The sequence below is a fragment of the Tachysurus fulvidraco genome, chromosome 1, assembly GCF_022655615.1.
Source record: "Tachysurus fulvidraco isolate hzauxx_2018 chromosome 1, HZAU_PFXX_2.0, whole genome shotgun sequence".
In the NCBI taxonomy this organism is placed as follows: domain Eukaryota; kingdom Metazoa; phylum Chordata; class Actinopteri; order Siluriformes; family Bagridae; genus Tachysurus; species Tachysurus fulvidraco.
In genome coordinates, this window is record NC_062518.1 from 51586805 (window position 1) to 51596976 (window position 10172).

At 38.3% G+C, this 10172-nt stretch overlaps 1 long non-coding RNA gene across 3 annotated transcripts; it reads right to left on the reverse strand.

Moving 5' to 3' along the window:
- Positions 1-790: 790 nt before the first annotated feature.
- LOC125141462 lies at positions 791-9425 on the reverse strand. Of its 3 annotated transcripts, none has more exons than XR_007140845.1 (13): positions 7595-9425; positions 5473-5813; positions 5313-5367; positions 4934-5155; positions 4753-4843; positions 4179-4337; positions 3848-4102; positions 3658-3745; positions 3377-3571; positions 3199-3282; positions 1630-1662; positions 1439-1545; positions 791-1349 (listed from the first exon to the last, which is right to left on the reverse strand). It is a non-coding gene; the product is annotated as an uncharacterized LOC125141462 (long non-coding RNA). The 3 variants fall into 3 exon arrangements; XR_007140849.1 differs by having other exon boundaries at positions 4179-4272; positions 5235-5367; XR_007140844.1 differs by having other exon boundaries at positions 5235-5367.
- Between the last annotated feature and the right edge of the window lie 747 nt (positions 9426-10172).

The following is a 10172-nucleotide window of genomic DNA, read 5'->3' on the forward strand; positions in this document are numbered from 1 at the left end:
CAGTGGGTCTGGCTGTCCACCCGCGACCTCCGCCTCCGTCTGCCCTGTCGTAAGCTCAGCCCACGGTTTGTGGGCCCATTCCGAATCATCAGACGGATTAATCCAGTCTCCTACCGCCTGGCACTACCCCCGTCATACCGCGTATCTCCCACCTTTCACGCCTCACTTCTGAAACCCGCGGAGAGACCACCGAGAGACCCAGAAACCTCCGCCGAACCACCAGCACCCCTCTTGGTCGATGAGGGAGAGGCATACCAGGTCCACGAATTGCTGGACTCCAGGCGCCGACGGGGCCGCCTGGAATACCTAGCCGACTGGGTGGGGTACGGCCCGGAAGAACGCTCCTGGGTCAAGGCAGGGGACATCCTAGACCCTTCACTCACCACTGACTTCCACCTACGCCACCCAGACAGGCCCGCTCCCCGGTCTCGTGGTAGACCTCGACGTCGCACACGTCCTCGCGTCAGGAGCCGCTCGCAGGGGGGGGGCTCTGTCATGATCAGCACACCTGCCTCACCTCCGCACCCACAACGGAGAGAATCGTCTCCGGAGTATTAAGCGCTCCCGGACTACACTTCCCACTACACCCCGCTCAGCCTAATCAGTGCACCAGCTGTTCTCTATCAGCTGGCGCACTTAAATAAGCAAACGAACTGGATCCCATTGCGAAGTCTTGATTTGCTACGGCTATCATTCTGAGCGTTGTCTGATTATTCCTGTTTCTGGTTTTTGATCTGTTTCTGTATTTTGCCTCACGACTGATTTCTGCCTGCCCTGACCTTTTGCCTGTTGTTCTGACTACGTTTTTGCCTTACCTACACTGTCGTGTTTACCGGTACTGAACTCTGCCTGTTGTTTCCGAGATTATATATTAAAGCTGCAAATGGATCCTCAGTCTTACGACTCATCATTACATTAAGTTCTGTACTTTCTGGGCTATATTATTCATAAGAAATGAATATTTAGATTTAATCAATTACATTGATTAAATTCAAATCAATGTGCAGATTCATGTAGATGATTACTCAATTATGATATGTAGAATTAAATAAATTTTTATTAGTACTATTTACACATTAGGGAGTTTATCTTTTTCAAATCTACTCAATATTTTTGTTTAGATTATAATTAATTCTGTACTGTTTTCTATTCAAATCTACTCATAATAAATGGATAACTATTAAGGGTCTCTTTTAATTAATATTTACTCAATACCAAACCTTGTGAAATTTAATTAATAATTTTGCTTGTAATCTGTTGCCTCATTTGTATATGAGAATTATATTTACCGGAGGTGCACATCTGCACAGATGGAGAGCCAACCTGTCGTCTTTTTATGTTACTTAAAACTGCATAATAAAAGAATTAAGTCCAATATTTATTGAAGTTACTTCATCTTTATCATTGTACTTTGCCATAACTCTTTGTTTACAATTACCAGATATTGGTGTGGGGACTTCAAATAAACTGATGAAATGCTTCAATGTTTGATGACTGACTCTTCAGTACCCTTGCTGTTCCTGGGTTTACGAAGGCTTGCTGCATCTAAAATATGAATACAATTAAGAGCTCAAAATATATCTTGGTTCTTTTTACTAATGTAACCGGAGTAAACTAGTGTGCTCTTACACCAAAGGGGACCTTAACTGCAATCCTGCCCTTCTGTGGGGAAAGATAAAAGAATTGTTTTAGCATTCTAGAGATCACACTTTCAAAGATAAAACTACACAAGAAGAAATCAATAGCCAAGTCTTTAGTTAGCAAGCTAAATAATGTATTCAATTAATTAACGGGATATAGCACAATTAAAACCATTTACCATTTATAGAAATCATTCACTGCATAACTCTGAATATATGCTTTTTTTCTTTAAAAGCTTAAATTTAACTTTCATTTAAAAAAAAGAATGAATTAATTAACATTCATTTTCACAAATTTTCACATTTTTGCACATAGGTTCCATTCTGTTCTGATTAATATTACATGTTACATCATGAGAAGCTACTGTAAAAAAAAAGTTGATTGTTTGACTTTGGAGAAGTTGGGATGAAGCTCAAGGATTGTCCTCTACACCGCCTACTACATCGAGAGATATCTTGCAAAAGTGAAAATGGAACTCTGAATTTTTTAACATGCACACAAATCCTTTTTAACATGCACACAAATCCTTTTTATCCTTTTTAAATATAGAAATTTATATATATATATATATATATATATATATATATATATATATATATATATATAAATTTATATATTTCTGCAGAAATGTCAAACATCAAATTTTCACAAGTCCCAAAAGAGACCCAATCAAACAGATCAGACAAATTATACTTAAATTTTTAATTAAGGAATAAGATTATATATCTGTGAGATATATCTGTGAAACTCTAGGTTTATTACTTAATTTCAAGGTCAAATTTGAGTTTCTGATTTCAGTCAATTATGACAATCGGGTCTCCATTGGTACATTCCCAGAAGTGTTCAACCAGCTAAGATCAATCTAAAAGCAAGACATGTAATAGTCTGTTGGGTCAGGAAGGAATTCAGGGGAACTTCTAATCCACCGAAGGCCTCTTTTACTTTGGCTTATGTTAAGACCCTTACACTGTGTCTGAAACATGTTGCTGGTAGTATCATGCTTTGGGAATGCATTGCTGCATCTGGGCTAAGACAGCTTCCCATACGTATTCAGAAATATGCCAGTAAACTCTGAATGTATAATGACCACAAGCACCGAAGTCTGTTTACCAAAGAATGAGCTCTCAATTTGTTTCTAGAAAGATAAGACACATTTTGCTCATTTTAGATGAAAAGATGAAGTTTCAAAAGGTTGGTGAAACTGATTTCACTTAAAGTGCAGGAACTGAAGCTCATCTGTCTTTGAAGAATGGAGCTAATAACTCTCTCTTTCTTGTGTGATCCCTCTTTTCTCATGCACGCTCTCACTGGCTACTCATCCACTCCTGAATCATCCTCTGAAGAGTCCTGAGTAGGTTTCCATTCATCAGACCCTTCGTCTTCAGTGGTGCTCACCAGTTGTTTAGTGCTTTTATATTGTGTGTGGATATCTTGTTTATTAATTACAGCTTTCACTCCAATCGTTTGTCCAACGCTGTTTGTAGGGTTATCATCATCATCATTTGATCATCATTTGTTTTTAAACAAGTTAAAGAAGGACTAAAATTGTAAACTCACTAGTGTTTCTTCCTTTGACTGCACAGATTTATTTCTCTTCTGCAGTTGGCAATGTCTGTGCCCAGTCTTCTCTTCAGAATCCGCCTGCGTTACATTCAGAAGACATGCTTACCAACTGTTTACAGAAAAAAAAGACAATATTTAGATCCAAATTAAAAAATGTAGAGTTTATTCATACCAGATTCTTATGCGGCTGGAAAAGCCTTTTTCTCACAGGCTCCAGCCCATCTTCTTCCTCCGAAAGAGGACACAGTCTCCGCTTTGTCATGACCCTTCTTTCTCCATTCTCTTTTCTTTTTCTTTGCTGCATATGTTGAAATTGCCAATGTAGACAGGTATCTGCTACTCTGTACTTCCTCTGCTGGGTACTCAACTGTGCAAAGCAATTGAAAAAATTTATACAAGCTGACAGCTGCTATGGCATAATAGGTAGGTCTGCCATTAATTTAATTAACTAACCTTGATAAAATCTTTTGGCTGTATGTTCGTCATGACACACAAAGGTTGCCACTTTCCTGTATGTTTTATGTCCCAGTTGCTGTTTGGCCTGTTGAAATAAAGAAATCAGAAAATTACAGAACACTAAAATACATGCATCTTTCACCATTCTTCACTGTATTAAAAAAACACAAGGTAAAAGTTCTCTCACATAAGTAGCAACAGAAGAACGCAGCATATTGAAAGTGGGTGCAATTCCCAAACGTAGACGTTCCCACGCCTGCTTAAAGTAATTATCCAACTTCAAAAGGACACCTCCTCTCGAATTGGGGAAAAACGTAGATGCCTCTGAGCCCCCGTCAACATATTGTCAACGTTTGTTGTAATGCTCAAACCAGGCATACTCGGTTGCTTTCAGAGGTATAGCTGCTTGCCCAAAGTACCTCTGTGTCTTGTGCTGTTCTACCTATTAATTTAAGAGACAGGATTTTAGTCTCTTATGAACCGATTGAATGTATATTTATTAGCATGTCCAAACTTACACGAATGATGCAGCCACCATTCTTAGTTTTTGCTGCTGTCTCAACCTCGTCGATGACGACACCCTTTCGGTGGCCAGTTGTAGCAATGATGTATCTGCCCAGAAACCCAAAAAATATTCTCAGTATTTGGTCGGTTCACCGGCTGCTTCTCAAGATCATCTGTAAAAGACAAAGAGAACTAACACTTATGCCATAGTGATGGTCTTTAATTAAGGAACACACCAGGAGAACACACTGACCACAGAAGAACCACAAAGACCCACCAAAGTCTATGAAACCTGGACAACATCCAAGTCATCTGACCACCCAGTGTCTACATATAAACCCCTTTAAACACCTTAACCCAGAGCTGGGCATTATGAATATGCAAGGGTAATGTTTTAGCTCTGTATTCACCCTAAAATCTATAGAAACCAAAAGACATCTTAGTCATTAGAACACCACAACTACAAACCCAGTTAGTACATGCAAGCCCCTATATATTATAAAAACTGCAACCCTTTACCTTAACAAATTTGGGCTCATATAATCACTTTTCTAAGATTCTTGATCAATTTATATATAAAATAATTACAATGAGCAGGGATCCATAACCAGTATTGCAGCAATATTCACAGGAGCCATTTCAAGGAATGCATTGTGTCTTTTGGCATCAACAAGTCTCTCTGAAATTATAAATAGAATTTATTATACAGGAGTTTCTCCATTAATGACATGTTAAGCAATGGAGTTAGAGGTTTGTATTTCAAACTCACCAGACTTTGATAGGCGCACGCTAAGCTGGTGCCCGACTACATTTCGCCCAATATCTCTTAGACGATCCCTCAATTCAACCAAGAGCGTTTATCCTCTTGGTTCCAAGTCTCACAGATTGGGGTGACATGTTTAAAATGTATTTAATGAAAGCCACAACATCCATCAAGTACAGTCTCTGAGTTGTTGGTTTAAAGCCTTTCTCTTGGAGGTGTGCCACAAAACTGTAAAGTCAAAAATACAACTTAGGCCATGTCTCCTACTCTACCGGAGACTGATAATCTTTAAAAATTTTGTTCTTACTTGACGGTGAGTTATACAATGTCACTTATCCTTCAAGTTAGTAGCAATTATTTTGGTAGAAGTGTCGAACATATTTACCATACTGAGGGGCTTTATTGGGCGAAAGGGGTTTGTTTTGTTTATATTTATCTAGCTGAAATAAAAAAATATGTAAAACAGATCAAAGGTAGTTTATCAAAAGTAAATTAAAACTTCATGTACTTCAGACATGTACGTATCAGAGAAATACCATACTCACGTTTGCCCGGTTTGCTGAAGCATGTAGATGCTTAGCTCATGGTTTCTTTCAACTTCACACTGGAGCAGTTGCTTGACCACTTTAAGTTCAGCAAACAAAAGATGGCAGTTCCTGCAGCCAGGTGAAGGTGTCCTCAACAGAGAATGTTTTCTTTGGATCCTAGCCAATTGGTTAGATTTGCTTCCAGAGGGAGAAGGCATATCTGAGATGGAATGCTCATTGGGAGCCTTGCTGGCAGAGTGAGGAGGAGGATGCGTATTTGGAGTAGAATGTGCACAGGGAGTCTCCACTGCAGAGTGAGAGGTGGGTGGCATGGTCACTGTGAGCCTCACATCCAGAGTCTGAAATAGAATGCATATTTTGGTTTGTGTGCTCACTGGGAGTTTGACTGGCATCTGGAGAACTACTCACAATAGTCAAACGAGTCTATGTATGTATGTATGTATGTATGTATGTATGTATGTATGTATGTATTTATCCCCAATGGGTGAATATAGCACCTATGCTGTTAGTCATTACATCTAGGTCGTTTGTGTTTAAGGGTACAGTTAGAAGTCCAGACAGATCAGGCAGATTATTTGTGAATCTGTCTTTGGTGGTCGGAATAATAATTCTACCGAGTCGGTAACGTGGTGAGACACAGTTTGTACATTATGAGATAATGGTCTGTGATGTCATCACTTTGAGGCATGATATCTATATCAATGACATGTATTCTGTGTGATATTATTAAATCTAGTGTGTGATTATGATGATGAGTTGCTTTAGTGATGTTTTGTTTAAGCCCAAGTGAGTTTAGTAAGTCCATAAATGTGAGTCCTAAAGCATCGTTTGTATCGTTTGTAGAAGCTTAATTTACCACAGAAAGTTATTGCAGAAGCTTAATTTACCACAGAAAGTTACTGTCAAAGCTAAATTTAGCAGAGAAAGTTATTGTAGAAGCTTAATTTACCACAGAAAATTACTGTTAAAGCTAAATGTACCACAGAAAGTTATTGTAAAAGCTAAATTTACCACAGAAAGTTACTGTTAAAGCTAAATTTACCACAGAAAGTTATTGTAAAAGCTAAATTTACCACAGAAAGTTAATTTACCACAGAAAGTTATTGTAGAAACTTAATTTACCACAGAAAGTTATTGTAGAAGCTTAATTTACCACAGAAAGTTATTGCAGAAGCTTAATTTACCACAGAAAGTTACTGTCAAAGCTAAATTTACCAGAGAAAGTTATTGTAGAAGCTTAATTTACCACAGAAAGTTACTGTTAAAGCTAAATGTACCACAGAAAGTTATTGTAGAAGCTAAATTTACCAGAGAAAGTTGTATGTATGTATTGTATGTAAGTATTGTATGTAAGTATGTATGTATTTATCCCCAATGGGTGAATATAGCACCTATGCTGTTAGTCATTACATCTAGCTCGTTTGTGTTTAAGGGTACAGTTAGAAGTCCAGACAGATCAGGCAGATTATTTGTGAATCTGTCTTTGGTGGTCGGAATAATAATTCTACCGAGTCGGTAACGTGGTGAGACACAGTTTGTACATTATGAGATAATGGTCTGTGATGTCATCACTTTGAGGCATGATATCTATATCAATGACATGTATTCTGTGTGATATTATTAAATCTAGTGTGTGATTATGATGATGAGTTGCTTTAGTGATGTTTTGTTTAAGCCCAAGTGAGTTTAGTAAGTCCATAAATGTGAGTCCTAAAGCATCGTTTGTATCCGTGAATGTTAAAGTCTCCTACAATTAGTGCTTTATCAAAGTTTACCAATAAGTCTGAAAGAAAATCTGCAAATTCTCTAAGAAAATCGGTGTGGGGCCCTGGGGGTCTGTACACGGTCGCTAGAGCAAGAGACATCAGGGATCTCTTCGTGTGCATGTGCGATAGTGTAACCTTAAGGACAAGCACTTCAAAAGAATTAAATCTATACTGTGTTTTCTGGGTAACAGTAAGGTAATGAGCATCCTTTGCTGCTGCACCCAGGATCCGCAGTGCCCCGGCGCCGGAGTGAACAGCGCCTGGCTAGGCCATTTCTTGGGTGCGTTGGGCCTGGATAGAGAAACAGACGGAGTAGAGGTGGAGGGAGTAGTAATTACATGCCGAGAGTTTACCTGAGACAGGTGAGCGACCGGCCGGGGAGCTCCCAGCGCGGCTTTCCACTCCCGTAGCTCGGCCTGCTTCACCTGTAGGTCGCGGATTTGCTTCTCCACGGCCTCCAGCTCCAGTTCCACTGATTTTAGCTTGAAAGTGTCCTCACCTGCACTCGAAGGCAGAGACGTAACTGACATGATGTTGTAGAGCAAGAACAACAGAGATAATTGGTGTGAAAGCGGTAGCCGGGCTAACAGGCCGGTTATGCGTGATGCTAGCCAGCTAGCAGCAGGCACTGGGAGAGCAGATAAATAGAGAGATCAAAGGTAAGTAATTAAAGTATATGCACAAGATAAATCTACTTTTAAGATTCTATTGCCGGGATAAATAGCAACTCAGGATAACTCAGGATAAATTGAGATTGAATGAAGATACTCAGCCAAGCAAACAAATGTAACGTGGCAAATAATTCAAACACTGCATTTATATGATGCTCCAATCTAACCGCAACACAACCATACGTGCCTACGCGGCGGCTAAGGCTATCGGCGAGCCCCCACTGTCGTCGTTAATGCTGGTTCAGTGGCCCCCGGTTCCGTATGGCATAACAGAAAACCAAATTCAAGTACGGCTACAAGCTTGGAGGATGCGAGAGCTCCAAATCCGCTGCTGCTGCTACATGGAAGCTGCTGCTACACAGAAGAAAGTGATTTAAAATCAATTATTTTAAATCAATCTGATCCAAATCCACAGGAAGTTAAAATAACTAATAGCTTTTTAACTGAAACAACAAACACATTATTTGATTCGATTACTTTTTCTGCGCATGCTCTGATGACACAAACTTGTCATGACCTGGTCAGTTACCCTGGTTGAGCTGGAATCAGAGTCTTTGTGGTGGAATACAATTGTTAAGTAGAAAGGTTTTGTATCATCCTTGTATATATTGTTCTGATAGTGGTTAAAGCATCCTGATACCATTCATGTGTGTTGTCACCTCTCAGCCAAGGCAGTGGGCTTACTTACAATTTTGCCTAAGAACACAGCCATGAATACATAAAGGTACAAAAACATCCTCCACTTCTCCCAACCATCCAAGAACAGTTTGTTGTTGAACAATGCATTTTCCAGCATGATTGAGCACCTTGTCATAAGGCAAAAGTGATAACTAAGTCCTTCTCTATCCTGGAGTCCAAACTGAGCAGCAGTTAGATGATTATTACTGTCCCTTAAGTCAGCCAGCAGCCAAGGAATTGATGTGGTCACGTCACCTCAGAGTGTTCAGATACCTGACAACTGAGTAAACTAAAATAAAACTGGACCATCTGCCAACTGAAGAAGATAGTAAAGTCCAGTTTGTAGAAACTAGATAATAACTAGAAACTGTAGATAACAATAGGGAGTGTCGTTAGTTATATTACACCATATTATTCTCTAATATTATTGAATATATTATCTGATTTATTATGACAAACACAAATAATGTTTCCAAATAAATTATTTTCACATATGTTGATCAGGTTATTAATAGTTAGCTTATTGTAGAAGCATAATTTACCACAGAAAGTTACTGTTAAAGCTAAATTTACCACAGAAAGTTACTGTTAAAGCTAAATTTACCACAGAAAGGTATTGTAGAAGCTTAATTTACCACAGAAAGGTACAGTTAAAGCTAAATTTATCACAGAAAGTAATTGCACCCCAGTTTATTGCTCAAGCCAAATGTACCATGGGCAGCTATTGTTAAAGCTAAATGTACCACAGAAAGTTATCGTTAAAGCTAAATATACCACAGAAAGTTATTGTAGAAACTTAATTTACCACAGAAAGTTACTGTTACAGCTAAATTTACCACAGGAAGTTATTGTAGAATCTAAATTTACCACAGAAAGTTACTGTTACAGCTAAATTTACCACAGAAAGTTATTGTAGAAGCTTAATTTACCACAGAAAGTTATTGCAGAAGCTTAATTTACCACAGAAAGTTACGGTTAAAGCTAAATTTACCACAGAGTAATTGCACCCCAGTTTATTGCTCAAGCTAAATGTACCATGGGCAGTTATTGTCAAAGCTAAATGTACCACAGAAAGTTATCGTTAAAGCTAAATATACCACAGAAAGTTATTGTAGAAACTTAATTTACCACAGAAAGTTACTGTTACAGCTAAATTTAACACAGAAAGTTACTTTTAAATCTAAATTTACCACAGAAAGTTATTGTAGAAGCTTAATTTACCACAGAAAGTTACTGTTACAGCTAAATTTACCACAGAAAGTTACGGTTAAAGCTAAATTTACCACAGAAAGTAATTGCACCACAGTTTATTGCTCAAGCTAAATGTACCATGGGCAGTTATTGTTAAAGCTAAATTTATTACAGAAATTTATTGTAGAAGCTTAATTTGCCACAGAAAATTACTGTTAAAGCTAAATGTACCACAGAAAGTTATTGTAAAAGCTAAATTTACCACAGAAAGTTACTGTTAAAGCTAAATTTACCACAGAAAGTTATTGTAAAAGCTAAATTTACCACAGAAAGTTAATTTACCACAGAAAGTTACTGTTACAGCTAAATTTACCACAGAAAGTTATTGTAG